This window comes from Chinchilla lanigera, unplaced genomic scaffold (assembly GCF_000276665.1).
Source record: "Chinchilla lanigera isolate Chin_1 unplaced genomic scaffold, ChiLan1.0 scaffold00011, whole genome shotgun sequence".
Taxonomy (NCBI): Eukaryota; Metazoa; Chordata; class Mammalia; order Rodentia; family Chinchillidae; genus Chinchilla; species Chinchilla lanigera.
The window spans coordinates 15,304,001-15,318,754 of record NW_004955412.1 but is presented as its reverse complement, the minus strand read 5'-3'; the positions used below and the strand labels follow the sequence as shown (position 1 = coordinate 15,318,754).

The window sequence follows — 14,754 nt, the reverse complement described above, 5'->3', positions numbered from 1 at the left end:
TAGATCCTCTGGCCTGCTTACAGTAATGCATTACCCTGATTAAACTGCCAATTTGTCTACATTGGGCTCAAACCTGTGATCCTCCTGCCCCAGCCTCCCGCGTGCTAGCACTGCAGGCATGCACCACCGCGCAGCTTCTTTCCCTTATTTAAGAATCAGCGAGGAGACCTGAAGGAGCAGGAGGCTGTGGACTGCAGGCTAGGGTCAGTGCATAACTCAAAGGGACTTTTCCCTCAAGCTCTTCAGACAGTGATTCTGACAAGTGGTTGAAGAGAGCAAGCTGCTCTAGAACAACCTCAAAAGAAGCAAAAGACGGGTATTTCATGCATGGCGTTTGTAAGAAGGAGGTAACTCGTTACTCACATAACCTCTCTGACTGCCCCTGCGGTGTAGTGTGCAAGTATTTCCAGTGAGGGGACGTCTTGTACGGAGATGGCTGCAGATACAAAACAAACACAGCGAGTCACTGAAACAGGAAGGAGCAGCTGCTACGCACTGAACTGCAAAACCATCCCTTACGGGGGGACTCAAGTCTCCTCAGCTGCGGAGCACTCCGGGAGACGAACACTGGCGAACCGGAGGGTAGACACGCGAACGGCAGCCTGACTACGCCTGCACCGGCCCTGCCCGCACAGAAGCCCCGCGCAGGGCTCGGAGGCCAAAGCAGAGTCTGAGAAAGAGCCGCCCGCGGTGGAGACCAACAGGCAGCTCTGCCCTGAGGCCACCGTGGGACTGTGCTGCTGTGCAGGGAACGTGCGCCTGCGTCCCACGGATATGGCCCAGAGGTCTCAGCACATAAACTCTTGCATGGAGGCCCAGGAGAAGGACATGGAGCTGTCCTTTGGCGTGCAGCGAAGTAAGGACCTGGCGTGTGGCGTCTGCACGGAGGTGATCTAGGAGAGAAGCAACTCCAGCCAGTGCTACTTCGCATCCCCCCTGTAGTGGATTGACAACTGGCGTCAGCTTATAACCCCCAGCTGAACTGAGTAAGCTGGTGCTGGGTGTGGAAGGCCCCCGTGGGGACTGTTGCCAGCAGCCTAAGAGGCAGAACTGGAGAAGAAGTGAGGCTGTTGGGAGCTGAGAAAGGCTGTTGGAGCTGGTGGAAGCTGTAAGGAGCTGTTGGTTCTGTTGGAGGAGCTCGTCATGCTGGCTTTCCTGATGAACTTGGCTGTTTTCATCCTCCGAGGAGCTCGGGACCTCATTGGCACTGAGAATAGCTTCGGTTCACTTTGGGGGAGCTCTGGTCCTCACTTTGAGCATCATTTCCTGGCTCCAGAGGGGAAGATGGTGCACTGCTCGGTCTCCTGGAGAAGCTTGCTGCGTTGGCTTTCCTGATGGGAACTCAGCCGTGTTCACCATTGGAGGAGCTCAGGACCTCACTGTTGCTGAGGATGGCTGTGGTACTTTTCTGGGGTGCTCTGGTTCTTACTTTGCGCATTGCTTCTTGGCTCCACTGTAGATCCCTCAGGCTGTTAGCACAGATCCTTCATTCTGCTGGCACAGACTTTCTAGATTCTACCACTGTCCTTTGGGCCTTCCTAGCTCAGATCCATGAAAAAGGCCTGCGTGAGACATTATGGGCTCTAGGCCTCCAACTGGACTCACGGGAGGCACTGTTATGGGCTCTAGGTCTTCAGCTGTACTCATGCAAGACATTGTTGTGGGATCCAGGCCCTCAACTGGATTCTTGGTCTATAATGTATGGACAAATTTCCTGTACTCTCTTGCGTATGATTCTTTGGGTGACTATTATGAACAATCTTATAGAATATGTGTCCTATATTATATTGTTCCCCGGCAAGAAATCCCAAACCATAACCCCCTCCAACTGCAACCACATGGACTGTCTCAAGTGTATTTGCGAGTGGAGGAATGCTAAGGGAGCAAGGTCACAGAGTCCTGTGCTGATGCCCCATCACAGTGAACTTTGTCATTCCAAGGGAGTACTGGGAAGGGGAAAAAGAAGAGAAGCAGAGACTCATTCAGACAGACAAGGAGGCGATGAGCAACAAGGTGGCTGGTATTTTGATGAAGGTGGTGGGGCTGGCCATTTGGAGAGAACTGTTTTCACAAGCGTGCTACCCTGATGGCCTTAGCGAGGGGCCACAGAGCCAGAAGTGAGAACATGAAGCAGATACTGAGCCCCGTGGAGGAACCACTCCTGGGAGCTCAGTGAGCAAACAGAGAACAGCAGCCCTTCGGACAGTGACCAAGAGGAGGTTGTTACCTTTGACCTGGGTGAGATGTTGCGTATGCTTTTGGCTGCAGGTGGGGACCACAAGCTGACTGAGGACGAGTGGGACTTGTTTCATGACGAGCTGGAAGACTTTTGTGCCTTGGACCTTTAGCAGCTTTGCGTGGCTGGGGAATGACCTGCCGAGTTACAGACAGTTGCTGTCCCCTGTACTGTGTGGCAGTGTGCTGTTCTCCTATGCAGGGCCGTCCACTCCAGGTGCTGGGACCATTTAGTAGGGCCAGCTCATGGGGTGGACCAAGCTGGGAACCAAACTGGATGAAGAAAAGTCTCTCCACTAATGTGTCTCTCTCAGAACATGACAGAGACTCCAGCAAGGCAGGGCTGTCCAGGGCTGGGCTTATTTTCTGAACCTTCTCCCTTCTAGAAAACCTTTGGCTATGGCATCTGCTACTAGGAAACACAGATCCTGCAGTGAATTCACATTTGGGTCTCTGGCCACATGAGAATAGAAGTCTCTGCTCCTCTTCTCAGGAGGTCTCTGGCCTCCTGAGCTAGTGACTCAGCCTCCCTAGATTCTGGTCTCTTACCTATCACATTAGGAGTCTAAGTGACGTGGTCTTTGTGAAATTGGCTCTGTCAGATTAACTTCACCTAGCCTCTTTTGCCTCTTGAGGTGTCTGCCCGCAGCTTCCAGCAGGATACCCTTTGAGATGAGCCTATTCCAGGACAGATCTAAATGGCTTGCTTATGGCTTCACAGCATCCCAAGCCTGCTCTCCCTGGAAATTTGCCTGCCAGATCTCTGGGGGGCAAACTGGGAAGAATAGGCAGCAGGCAAAAGATATTTGAGACATCTTTTCCCTTCTTCTTCTGCCCAGCTTTTGTATGCTATACAAAGGTTCAAGGCCCTTGATCTGCCTGGCAGTTTACTTAGGTGCTCCCTAGCTTACTTCTTGTGTGGGGCTTTTGGGCCTTAGTTCTCGAAGGTATTGCCCCCCCCCCCCATCACAAAGACCACAAACGTTATCCTCTTCCATTTCTCCCAATAGCTCTCAGATTGGCCATGAGGACCACCTCTACCCTGCAGCTTCCCCCATGCCTGAGGTAGAATAGTGAAGAAAGGTTTGAGCCAGAAAAGCCACCAGCAGATTGCTGGGGCACAGGTCCCTCTCTGGACCTCGCTATGTGCCAGGCTTAGGTAAGGATGATTTTTTTACAGAGTGACCCATCCTCCCAGTTTTCCCAGGGCCATCCTGATTTTAGGACCAAAAGATGCATATCCTAGAAGTCATTCCTGGGCAGAGAAAGTGGTTCATGCTAAGCCTATTGCCTTTCTTCTGTATAAAAGGAGTTCTACAAAATCCAGTGCCTCTCCCACCCTCCTTCAGTCTTATGAAGCACCATAGTTATTCCTCCCTAACCCAGAGGTGTTAGGAGGAAGCTCCCAGGAGGCCCTGAGGCCTGGACTGTTTTGCAAAGGCAGTACCATCAGTGGATGCTGCCTTGGCTCCGAGCCCTTCACAGAGAGGCCCTTCTTCAACAGAGCCTGCAGCCAGCCTGGCTGCATCTTTTTTGTAGCCAGAAGCCAGGGCACCCCTATTTCATCTCACCTGATGTATTAAGCAAACAGTTGGTCCTCCTGGGCTCAAAAGCTCCCTGGGAAGTGGGAAGCACTGGGAAGCCCTAGGAAGGTGAAGCAGAGATAACAATCACTCCTGTAAACTATGAATATCGATTTCCCAGTTTCCCCAGGACTCACCGGTTGCTGGTCCCCACAACCTGGTTTGGGGCTCAGCACGTAACAGGTGCTGGCTGAGAGTGGTTGATCCCACTGAGGAGGAAGAGGAGGAAGTAGCCTACCACCCCCATGGGAACCATAGGCCTTTTCTCCTTGCTTCTGCCTTCCAGAGGTGATCAGAGAGGAGCAATGCATAGAGTGCCAGACTGTCAGAGCCCACAGGGATTTTGTGGGGTTTATTTTTCCTCAGCACTGTCTGCAGAGGTGAGGGCATGAATAAAAGAATCAGTGAAGATTTACTGTTCCAACATCTTGGCAGTGAGCCCTGTATTTGTACAGTGGATCCATCTAGAGGAGGTGGAGGGATGCTGGCACTCCGAGAGAAAGTCAGGTCTGTGCAAGGTCTCTCTGCAGGATTCTAGGGTGGCACTTAAGGTGAGGTTGGGAGGGGTGGATTCCGGCCAACTCAACAGCCATCAGTGGCCAGAGTGTCCCCACCTCCTTCCTGAAAGAGTGAGAAAGGTTTGGGGCTAGCAGAACTAGAAGGCAGCTGGGGTCTGAGGGTCCCTAAAACCAGCCCAGTGGTGCCAGTGGGGCCCCACTGTTGACCACTCATGGTCTTCATAATGAGAAAATCCATTACGGCCTGGCCTGGGCTGGGGCTGGATGGATCTGGCCTGGGCCTGGGATTTAGAACCTTACAGCTGAATTGATTGTGGGCAGAGTCCAGTGGCACCTTTTCCTGTATAGTCAAGGCTATAGAATCCATGTTTTAGTGACATTGCACTTCTCCTGAGGCCACCAAAAGAAAGGTGTACAAAGGCAATCTCAATGGATCAAACTAATGGGAGGTGACAGACAAGGGGAAGTTGTGAAGGGCTTGGGGCTCAGGAGGTAGTTCTATCCGTGTGTGTGTGTGTGTGTGTGTGTGTGTGTGTGTGTGTGACTCCTGAAAGGTCTGGAGGAAGAGGAAGGAGGGGAGATAACTGAGGAGACCAACTGAGTTATGGCTATGCAGAACCTGTCCTTTCTGACAGAGGTAGATCTCATTCCAGACAGTTTCCACGTCCAGGGCCACCACCACTGTTAGCCGGCACTTATGTAGACAATGTGAAGGAAATTCGTATGCAGAGTACTATATTTCCTCCTCACCCAAAATGACTTCATCTTTCAGGGATGACCTGCACCTCCTGTCACACACATACACTCACACAAAGTCTCAACACTTTATCTGGCAGGTATGATCAAAAATTAGAAGAAAGAATTAATCATAATGGTCATGTGCAAGAATGTGTTTGTGTGTAAGGGAGCCCTTTCTCTGCAGGATTTTTAAGTTATCTTCTTTCAAGGTGTTTAACATTTATGGGGCCTGGGGTATGAGTGTGAATGGAGGCCCACAGACCACATGTGTAAGCAGTGAAAATTAATATATGAAGCTAACATGTTTTAAGGTTTAAAATGTTCTGTCCTCGTCATAGCAAATATACTCTTGTAAGGGTAGGGAAAGTGTGACAGTTTATCACTGTCAGTTTGATTGGCTTGGGAGCCACCTACAATTTTAGTAAAGTATACTTCTGGGCGTGGCTGGGTAGGTTATGAAGGTGTGATTTTGGGCACTATATCTAGTCTTTGGTCCTTGTTTCTCTGGCACTGTTCTACTCTGCTTTCTGGCTGCCATGAGCTAAGTAGCTTTTCCTCTGCCAAGCCCTTCCATCACGATGTTCTTGCTTTGGAGTTTGCTGACCATGGACTGAATCTCCTGAAACTGAGCCAAGTTAAACACTCCTCCTTTAAACTGTGAGTGTCAAGTATTGTGTTCAAGAGGGGAAAAGCTGACTGACACAGAAGGCTGGACTCAAATTTTAAATTCCTACTTCCTTCGATTTCTGTCCAGGAGCATGGTGGCTGGTGAGTGGTGGTTTGCGGCCATCTTTTCTTCCCACCGGTGACCCAGCCCCTCCTACAATGGGCTTTCTGCACCAAGTGTGGCTATTCCATCCTGCTTAGAGGTGTACCCACCAGTTGGGTCTGTCCTCAGGGGAAGAGGCCTGTGCAGCCTCCAGAAGCAAAGCTTAAGGGCCATTTGAATTCTATGATCTAGCAGGGGGGATATGGGCTCTGGGTAGACACCTGATCTCAGCTCTGTGAACTTCTCCCTTAGGGAGAGTCCAGTCAAAAGGATAAGCACAGTGGGTTCAGGACAAGCATTCAGATGTAAGATTTAAGGAGCATTGCTATCAGGGTGACAAGGGCAGGTGACTCCTGGCTTGCCTGGTCTCAGTGAGGCAGATCAGGGCCTGTGCAATGAGGGAGGGCTCCTCTGCTCTGGTGTCTGTAAGGGTTGATATTTATTCCTGCGTCTTGAGCAAGACAGAACATCAAGATTACAGAAACAGGCTTTTTTTCCTGTGAGTTCATCCCCTAAAGTCCCATTACCCCTTTCCCCCTCATCACATTTCAAAGAGCCCCATCTCCACATCAGCTCAGCTCCCCAAGTGGTCCCTGGGCTCATTTTCAGTGGAAAAATACTCAGAGTGACTCATTATGATCCAGGCCTCCGGAATTTAAATGAGATACAGCCTAAGAAAAAAGTCTAGCATACAAATAGATTGCGTTTCAGAATCTCACAGAGCAGACTTCAGTGGAAAACTAAGGTAAGTCAAAGCTAATTAGGGAAAATGGATGTGTAGGGTCAAGGAGTGGCTGTGGAAAAGAGCTAGGATATAAACCCACATGCATTTTGAAGAGATCTGAACTAGACTAAATTGCCATAGGGGATGCTCATGAAACAGTGGGGTAGATATGAGAGCAACCTCGGGATACAGGCTGGATGTACAGCGGGAGCTTCAGGAATCAGTTGCTCCATGTGTGGTGGCATTTGGGAGGGGCTGGGCAGGCTTGCGTTCCAATCTGGACCCCTGTCTTAGTTATTTTTTTTTGTTGCCGAGACAAAACACCTAACACTCAAAGTTAAAGGGGGAAAGGTTTATTTAGCTCACGCTTTGTAGAGGTTTTTGTATATACTTGGCTGGCTCCCAGGAAGGGTGGCGTGGCAGCTAGGCATAGCAGAAGAGGAACCGTTTACTGTGGGCAGAAGGTTGTAAATAAGTAAGGGACAAGACAAGCCTCTTTTTGTCCCTTGTATTGTATCTAGGCTATCAGGATTAGGTGGTGTCAAACCAACTAGGGGACTGGTTTAGTAATCACCCACCCTTATTTTTAGCACCATTAATCTTAGCATTGTACCATTAATCAGTCACACACTTTAGATTTAGCCAGCTCCTAAAAATCTTCACCCATGCCCGCCTGAGGCTTTGTGGGGACAGCTAGACCCAAACCATAATATTCCATCCCTGGCCCCCCAAAGACTCATGCACATTCCTTTATGAAAAATGCATTTAGTCTAAGAGTTGCCAAAGTCTTAACAGTTTTAGCATTGCTGAGAAGTCTGAGTCTAAAGTCTCCTCTGAGATTTAAGGCAAACTCTTAGCTGTGAGCCCTCACAAATGAAAAGGAAGTTGAACAGTTTTAACATTTAATGGCACAAGATAGACATTACCATTTAAAAAGGTATAAGCAGGGGGATATAAAGGAGTGAGACTAAAGCAAGTCTAAAATCTAGCAGGGTAAACATCGAATCTTACATTTTGATGTCTAGTATATGAGGCAATCTGTGGCAAGATGTGAACTGTAAAGGGCTTGTGTGGCTTCACCCCTACAGCAATGCCGGTGGTTATAGCCTCTATGGCTTTTCTCTTGGGCTGGTTCTGCTCCCTCCTTGCAGTTTTTCTCAGATGATCTACACTCTTGGCTTTTTAAAAACTTTTGGGGCCTTTACTGCACCTTTGGCATTACAGAGGAGAACAGTTTATGGCAGGCAGAAGGTAACAAAATAAATAAGAGACAAGACAAGCCTCTTTTTGCCACTTATATCCAGTCTACTGAGATTAGGGTGGTACCCAACTGATTAAGAGAATAATTTAATAGTCACCCACCCTTAATCTTACACCCTTAATCTTAACATTATAACATAAATCAATCACACACTCTAGATTTAGCCACCTCTAAAAAAACCCCACCTATGATTACATAAGGCTTGAAAAAACACCCTGACACAAGGCATAATCTTATTTCTTGTTAACCAGCCCAGCTAAGTCACCAGACTTTCCTGAGTTTCTCTTTTCTCCTTTGTATCCTGGGACTGTATAACATGTGCTCTGCTTAACTCACAGAAGAGAAGACTATCTCAGTGCATTATGTACTGGTTTATCAGAATACCTGAGATTGGGTGATTTATAAGAACAGAAATTTATTTGCCTCACGGTCTCAGAGGCAGCAAAGTCCAAGGTGGAGGTGTTGAATCTGGTGAGGGCCTGCTTACTGGGTCATCCTGTGGTGGGCGGTGGGAGGGTAAGAGTGTGAAAGAGCCAGAGACTGAACTCCAAGCATCTGGTCCTTTTCTGTTGTCATTAATTCATACATGAGGGTGGAACCTGACACTGTTGCGTTGGGGTTTAAGTTTCCAGCACAGGCTTTCTTTTTGGCAGGGGCATATTCAAATCATAGAAAAGCCACCGCAGAGTTCCTGTATTTAGTATTTGCTGTAAGAGCAGACATGGAGTATTTTGAAAGATGCTTGTTGGCAAGGAAGAATCAACATGGTAAATGTGGAAATTTCCCACTGGCTATCAGCATGTATAGTTTTAAGTAAACCAAGAGAGGCAAATGATGTTTCGATTGTAACCTCAAAAATGTGTTTCTATACCAACATATTTGCACAGAATAAAAAGCCCAAGGCAAAATGCATCCTCTAATTCATGATATGGCTAACCCTGCATGAATTGTTTGGAATAGAAAAGGCAAGATTTCCTCCCTGTATCACAGTACCCTCTCCCAAAAGTGTGTGTGCTTGCATATGTACCCACAAATACTCAATGGCAGATACACTGGGCCTTTAGAAGACACAGCTCAGATCCCTGCTGAAATCCTGGGTTCTAACGCTGTCCATTACTTTGTTCCTCTGCGTCTGAATTTCCTCATCTGTAAAATAGGACTAATACTATCACATACTGTTATGACACTAAAATGAAACCAAAAATATTATTGTGAAGAAGCAAGGAATAGCACTATCACACAGGCAGCTGGGAATATAGCTTTTCCTGGGAGGGCAGCTTCTGGGCCGGGAAGGTGCACAGGTCTGACATGAGAGGCAGGGTGGTCCTGTCCTCCTGTGGTCCTTCTGTTCTTCCACTACCCCTTCCTCCTTTCCTCTGTCTTCCCTCCATTACTGAACACCTTTGTGTGCCGAATATATAGGTCAATACCTCACCATTTTAGTAGCCACTCACAGGCAGGTGGGAAGCTTGGAGATGTACACAGATAATTTCAGTATGGGGCCAAGTGCCAGCGAACTTGGATGAGCCCTGGGGCTGCATGTAAGGAGATTCTACATGAGTTGGGCCTTGACTGATGAGTGTGAGAACCAGGTTGGGGCAGAGGGAGACGGCTGTGAGTGGGAGAGAGAACAAGGACATTTTGATCCAGGGAACAACACGGACAAGCTTGGAATTTCCTGGGAAATAGCAAGCAGTTCTGTGTGGCCGGAACGGGAACTGATATCAGGGAAGAGTGTGTAGAGGCGAGATGGCTGAGATCTTGGCTGCCAACTGAAGAGTTCTCACTTTGTCTTGTGAGAATGACAGGAGCCACTAAAAATTTTCAGACAGAGGAGAATCACAGTCACAGCTGTCAAAAGGAGAGTGCTCTGTGAGAGGTGTGAAGGAGGCTGGTGATGCTGGCATACTGTTACAGCAATTGCAGAGGGGTCTCCAACTTCTCTCAACAAGAAAACCTTTATCTGGAAGCATTAGATAGGTAAGAGGCAGAGGTAATATTTTACTAGCGTAGATTTGCTTTATAACTTCTAGTTGGAGATCCCTACTTTGTATCAATGTGAATAATGATGTTTTGATGAGTACAAGAAGTTGAAATGAAGGACTATGCAGCAAATTATGGAGTTTTATAATTTTCAGTGCCATTTATTTCCAGATTTTGATTTTGGTTGTATAGCACCACGAAATAGTTTTGAATAGCAATGGGTTATTCACAGCTTGACTTTTAATCTCAGGACACTTTTAGTAAGACAGGGAAAACTGCATTCAGAGGTCTGCATAAAAATGAGTTCACCGGGTGTCTTAGTTACTTTTCTTATTGCCAAGACAAAATACTTCCCACCCAAAGTTAAGAGAGGAAAGATTTATTTTGGCTCACGGTTTAGAGAGGTTTCAGTTCATAGGTGGCTGGCTTCAAGGCTGGTTGGCATGGTAAGAGGGCATTGCACAGGAGGAACACAAGCGGGCAGGAGACAGCAAAGCAGCTTCTTTCTGTCCTTTTATATTCCACCCAGGTTACCTGCCTCTGATGTTCAAGCCACAGAATGAAAATGGCATCAAGAAAGAATTTGATGAGCTCTTGGACAAGTACACACAGAAAGGGATTGTTAAGGAGAGGTCAAGAAGGCTTTAAAAAGTTGCCCAGATTCTTGGGGTTGGCGTTCAGCATGCTTCTTTCCAGCCCCTGGTGATACTGCACACCCAAGTATTCTTAAATTGTAATTTCCAAGTGATCCTCAAGGGCTGCGGGTCAGGTGCCACCACACTATAGCCACACCCTCCTCCCATGTGGGGTTTCATCTGTGCCTATGTCCAGAAATCTCATACCCCTTACTCATGGCCCCCACACTTCAAGCTGCAAGCTCCTGGGAGTCCTACCCGTCTCAGGCGTCCCCATGAGCAAGGAGCTGGTTCCAAGCTAACTCAGCTCTGAGAATGAGTATATTGCCTCTTTCCATGTGGCTGAACTCTCACCACTGCACAGAGGAGCAGGGAGGGGACAGTGCTTTTTGGATGGTTCCTTAAATCAGGCGTCATACCAGGCATACCATTTAAATTGATTCACCAAAACACTGAGAAGGGTGATCTATTTTCCTTTGTAAATGAGGAAACTAAAACTCAGAGAGCTTCAGTAACATACCTAGGTCACACAGCTAGTGAAGGGGAAGGCAGAATTATTGTCTACATTTTTCTGGCTCCACAGTCTACACTCTTCTACTTCCTGCTGGCTCCTAGCAGAAGATGAGAAAATCTACTCTTTGCCCAAAAACCCAGAAGCAGTGTCCCCAGCAGCGTGGAGACAAAAGCATTTCCCATGGCAGTCAGAGGCTCATGGTGTTCCCTTGACCTCAGACAACTTCTTTAATCTTTCTAAGCCTCAGTTTCCAACTTTGATAGAGAGGGAATAGTTCTCACCCTCCTTCTTTGCAGGGTTGCAAAGATAAGATGAAAGCAAAGGTGTATAAGCACTTTGTCACAGTCACGTATGCATTTGGTGGTAGAATAGCCAACCTTAAACTTCTCAGCGAGTTCATGCCCCTCTCCCTGCATCTTGGTGCACTAAAGCTTGCTGAGTAAATACTAACCCCCACCATTCTGGGCTTGGCCTGATAAAGATGCGTCATACCAGGCATACCATTTAAATATCCATCCAAGAGGAAAGTCATTTACAATTCCTCTGAGTCTGGTCATTGTGGGCAAGGATGGTGAAAAGTCCATCGCAGAGGCAAAACTTTCCTTGATGCCAGCAGGAGAAAGGGAGGTTTTGATCCAAGGCCTGGGAAACCAGCCAAGCTCCCAGGAACAATGAAAACTGCCAGGATGGAGGGGAGGGGAGGGCAGGTCATACATCAGTTACCTGGGTGAGGAAGGCAGTGCCAGCCAGAGTTCCAAGCATCCAAAACTTTTAAAAGTTGAAAGAAAGAGAGGGCAGTGATGGCAGATGCAGGAGAAGGGGATGGGACTGTGTAGACCCATGGGGATGACTGTGGACTCAGCTCAGCTCTGCACAGGGGGCTATGTGCCTGTATGGCCCTCTTGGTGCCCATCTGTCTTACTTCTCTCCCTGTGGTTGATATAGGGCATATGAATAGGACCTTTAAATCACAGAAAGGAAATATAACTCCCAACTTGGCAGATGTCTGAAATGCCAAGCTTATGTTCTCTAAAATTAAGGAATGATTTCTAGGAACAATGGAGGTTAAGAGTAGGAAGAATTTGCTCAGAGAAAGAGAGCTTCTGTTTAAGTGGGACAGAAGGGGGTCCAGAAAGTGGGTTGCTCACCAACCCCACTTCTCAAGGGTGTTTATTGAGCAAAGCCATGAGGTGAGTCAGGTTCAAGGTGAGATAGAACTATAATCAATCAATAAGATTACTAGTATAGTTGTTATGTAACACTGATCCCAAGAAAAAAAGCACAGATGGATGTGAGGTAGGACAAAACTACGGTGAGCCAATCAGATTACAAAGAATATAGTCACTCGGGTGATATTGATTAAATGGGGATCAAATGGGAAAAGCAAGTCATAGAGTAAGTGCACATGGGATGCACAAGGACTTTGCTGGAAGGGGAGGGTTAAGGAGGTTTGGTCCTCCACCCCAAGGTGATTGATGCCAACTTAGCATATCAATCATTGCTGTACATCCCTCAGGGAAGTATATGGGTGAGCAGTTTCTCTTTTCTTGAAGCCTGGGCTTCAGTGAACGCATCTCCAATCACAGTTGTATTCTGCAGTAAACTTTTGAGGGCTCAGCCCTGTCTGACTACCTACAATATTTCTAAATAACTTATCGATCTATAATATGGTGAGGTCCTACTAAACTTGCCCCTTTTGTAAGACACCTGCTTTTAAGAGCTTTCATGACTTCCCTGCCCCACTTCCTCAGGTCTTGCAGGCTACTGCCTGTCTGGGGCGGAAAACAACTGACCCATACCTCTTGCTCCTACCCTTGCACATCTCCAGAGACTTGACTGCCTTTTCTGTGCTGCTCCTCTGAGTCTTTTTGGGGAGCAGCCCTAGAACTTCTGCTACACACCAGGTATGCGCCGAGGAGTGGTGGCAAGGAATAAAGGAATTGGCACTTGTATTAAATCATGTTTTTAATTTTCTGTACAGTCACCTCTCCATATCTGTAGCTTCCATATTCACAGATTCAACCACCTGTGGATAGACAATGTTTGAAAAAAAATTTTATATCTGTACTGAATAGGACTGGGCTTTTTCTTGCCATCCTAATAACACAGTATAATAACTATTTACACAGCACTGATATTACATTAAGTATTATAATTAATCTAGAGGTGATTTAAAGGTAATAAGAGGATGAATGTAGGTACTGTATATGCTACTACTGTGCCATTTTATATAAGGGGCTTTATTATCCATGGATTTTGGTAAACTTGGAAGGAATTACCCTGTGGATATTGAGGACAACTATTTTTTGATGTTTCAGTATGTGAGGCTTTGCTGACCCTGGAAAGACTGCCCCCAGCAGGGCTGGCCAGTGCCTCACTTGCAAATGTGTCTCTACTGGGTGAGCCAGCTGGTTCAAACTCATACCTCAAGCACCTCCATTACTAGGTTGTGACAGGACTCACACTTGAAGCCATTCTTCCTTGGCCAGAACTAGACAACCAGTGCAGCTCTGTACCCCAGAGCCCACTGAAATGACTCAAACTGGTAAACCCTAAGTCTGCTTACCTTGCCTGGCCCACTCCTTCCCACAGAAACCATAGCAATGCTCTTGCCGGTTTCCGCCTCATGCCCTCCGCCCTGCTGACCATGCCTGATGCTTTCCCGCATGAACCCTCCCTTAGCCCCACATGCAGTGTTGTGTAGCATGCTTCCTGCTCCCAGGTGACTGTGAATGAAAAACTTCTTTCCTCACAACAGTCATGTCCACGCCTGTGGGTCATACAATACCTGGTAAAAACAAATTCCATGTACATTTTTAAATAGCACTGGACTCATTCTCTGGAGATTCTGCCCTGTAGTAGGGATATAGGTGCATAAGTGACTTGACTTCTACTGGCCCTTCATGGGTAAAGCGCTCTGGGACCTCAAGAAAAGAAATAGTTCATTCTGCAGAGGCCAGAGAGAGGGGAGAGTCTGGAACGCTTGGCCAAGGAGGTAGTATTTGTTGAGGACATAAAGGATTTTACCAGGCAGAGACAGAGATTGGGCCATGCAGGTGACAAGGGCATTCCAAGCAGTGAAAAGAGAATTAGAAAGACTCAGAGGCACACAAGTTCAGGGAAACAGAGCTGGATCTAGAAGGTGTCAAAAGTAGGTGATTCAAGGTAAGGCTAGTTGAGGGTGTGACAGGGAGAGGGAATTGTCTTTGTTGCTCTTCTATGGCTGAGACAAAAATACCTGACACCCACAAATTAAAGGAGGAAAGGTTTGTTTCAGCGCACAGTTTGTAGAGGTTTCAGTCCGTAGTTGGCTGGCGCCAAGGCAGGGTAGCATGGGAGGGGGGGATTGCAGAGGAGAAACAGTCCATAGCAGAGCAGGCAGGAGGCAGCCAGCGGAAAGCTTGCCTTCTAGCTGTCCCTTTGCATTCCATTCAGTCTACAAGCTTACTGGATAATGCCACTTCCCACCCAAGGTGGGAAGTTTTCATTTTTAATAAATCTGTTCAGCCACACCCAGAACTATTCCAATTCTAATCAGTGGACTAATTTAGCACCATGCACCCTTAATCCCAGTATCACATACACTAAACCCACCAGACTCTGAAAAGCTGTTCTCAACCCTGGTTACATGTGAGACTCTTCCTGGCAGCTTTATAAAAATATCAGTGGTGGACCCACTTCCAGAAATGCTGACTTAATTGTTCTGGGATTAAGCTTTATTTGTAAACTCCGTTATTGATTCTAATGTTGAGTACCAAAAAACCACATAGTCAAGGCTGTTGAGGGAGGGAAAT

General features: G+C 47.2%; 1 pseudogene; it reads left to right on the top strand.

Moving 5' to 3' along the window:
- The first annotated feature begins 327 nt into the window (after positions 1-327).
- LOC102016253 lies at positions 328-2,348 on the top strand (annotated as a pseudogene).
- The last annotated feature ends 12,406 nt before the right edge of the window (positions 2,349-14,754 follow it).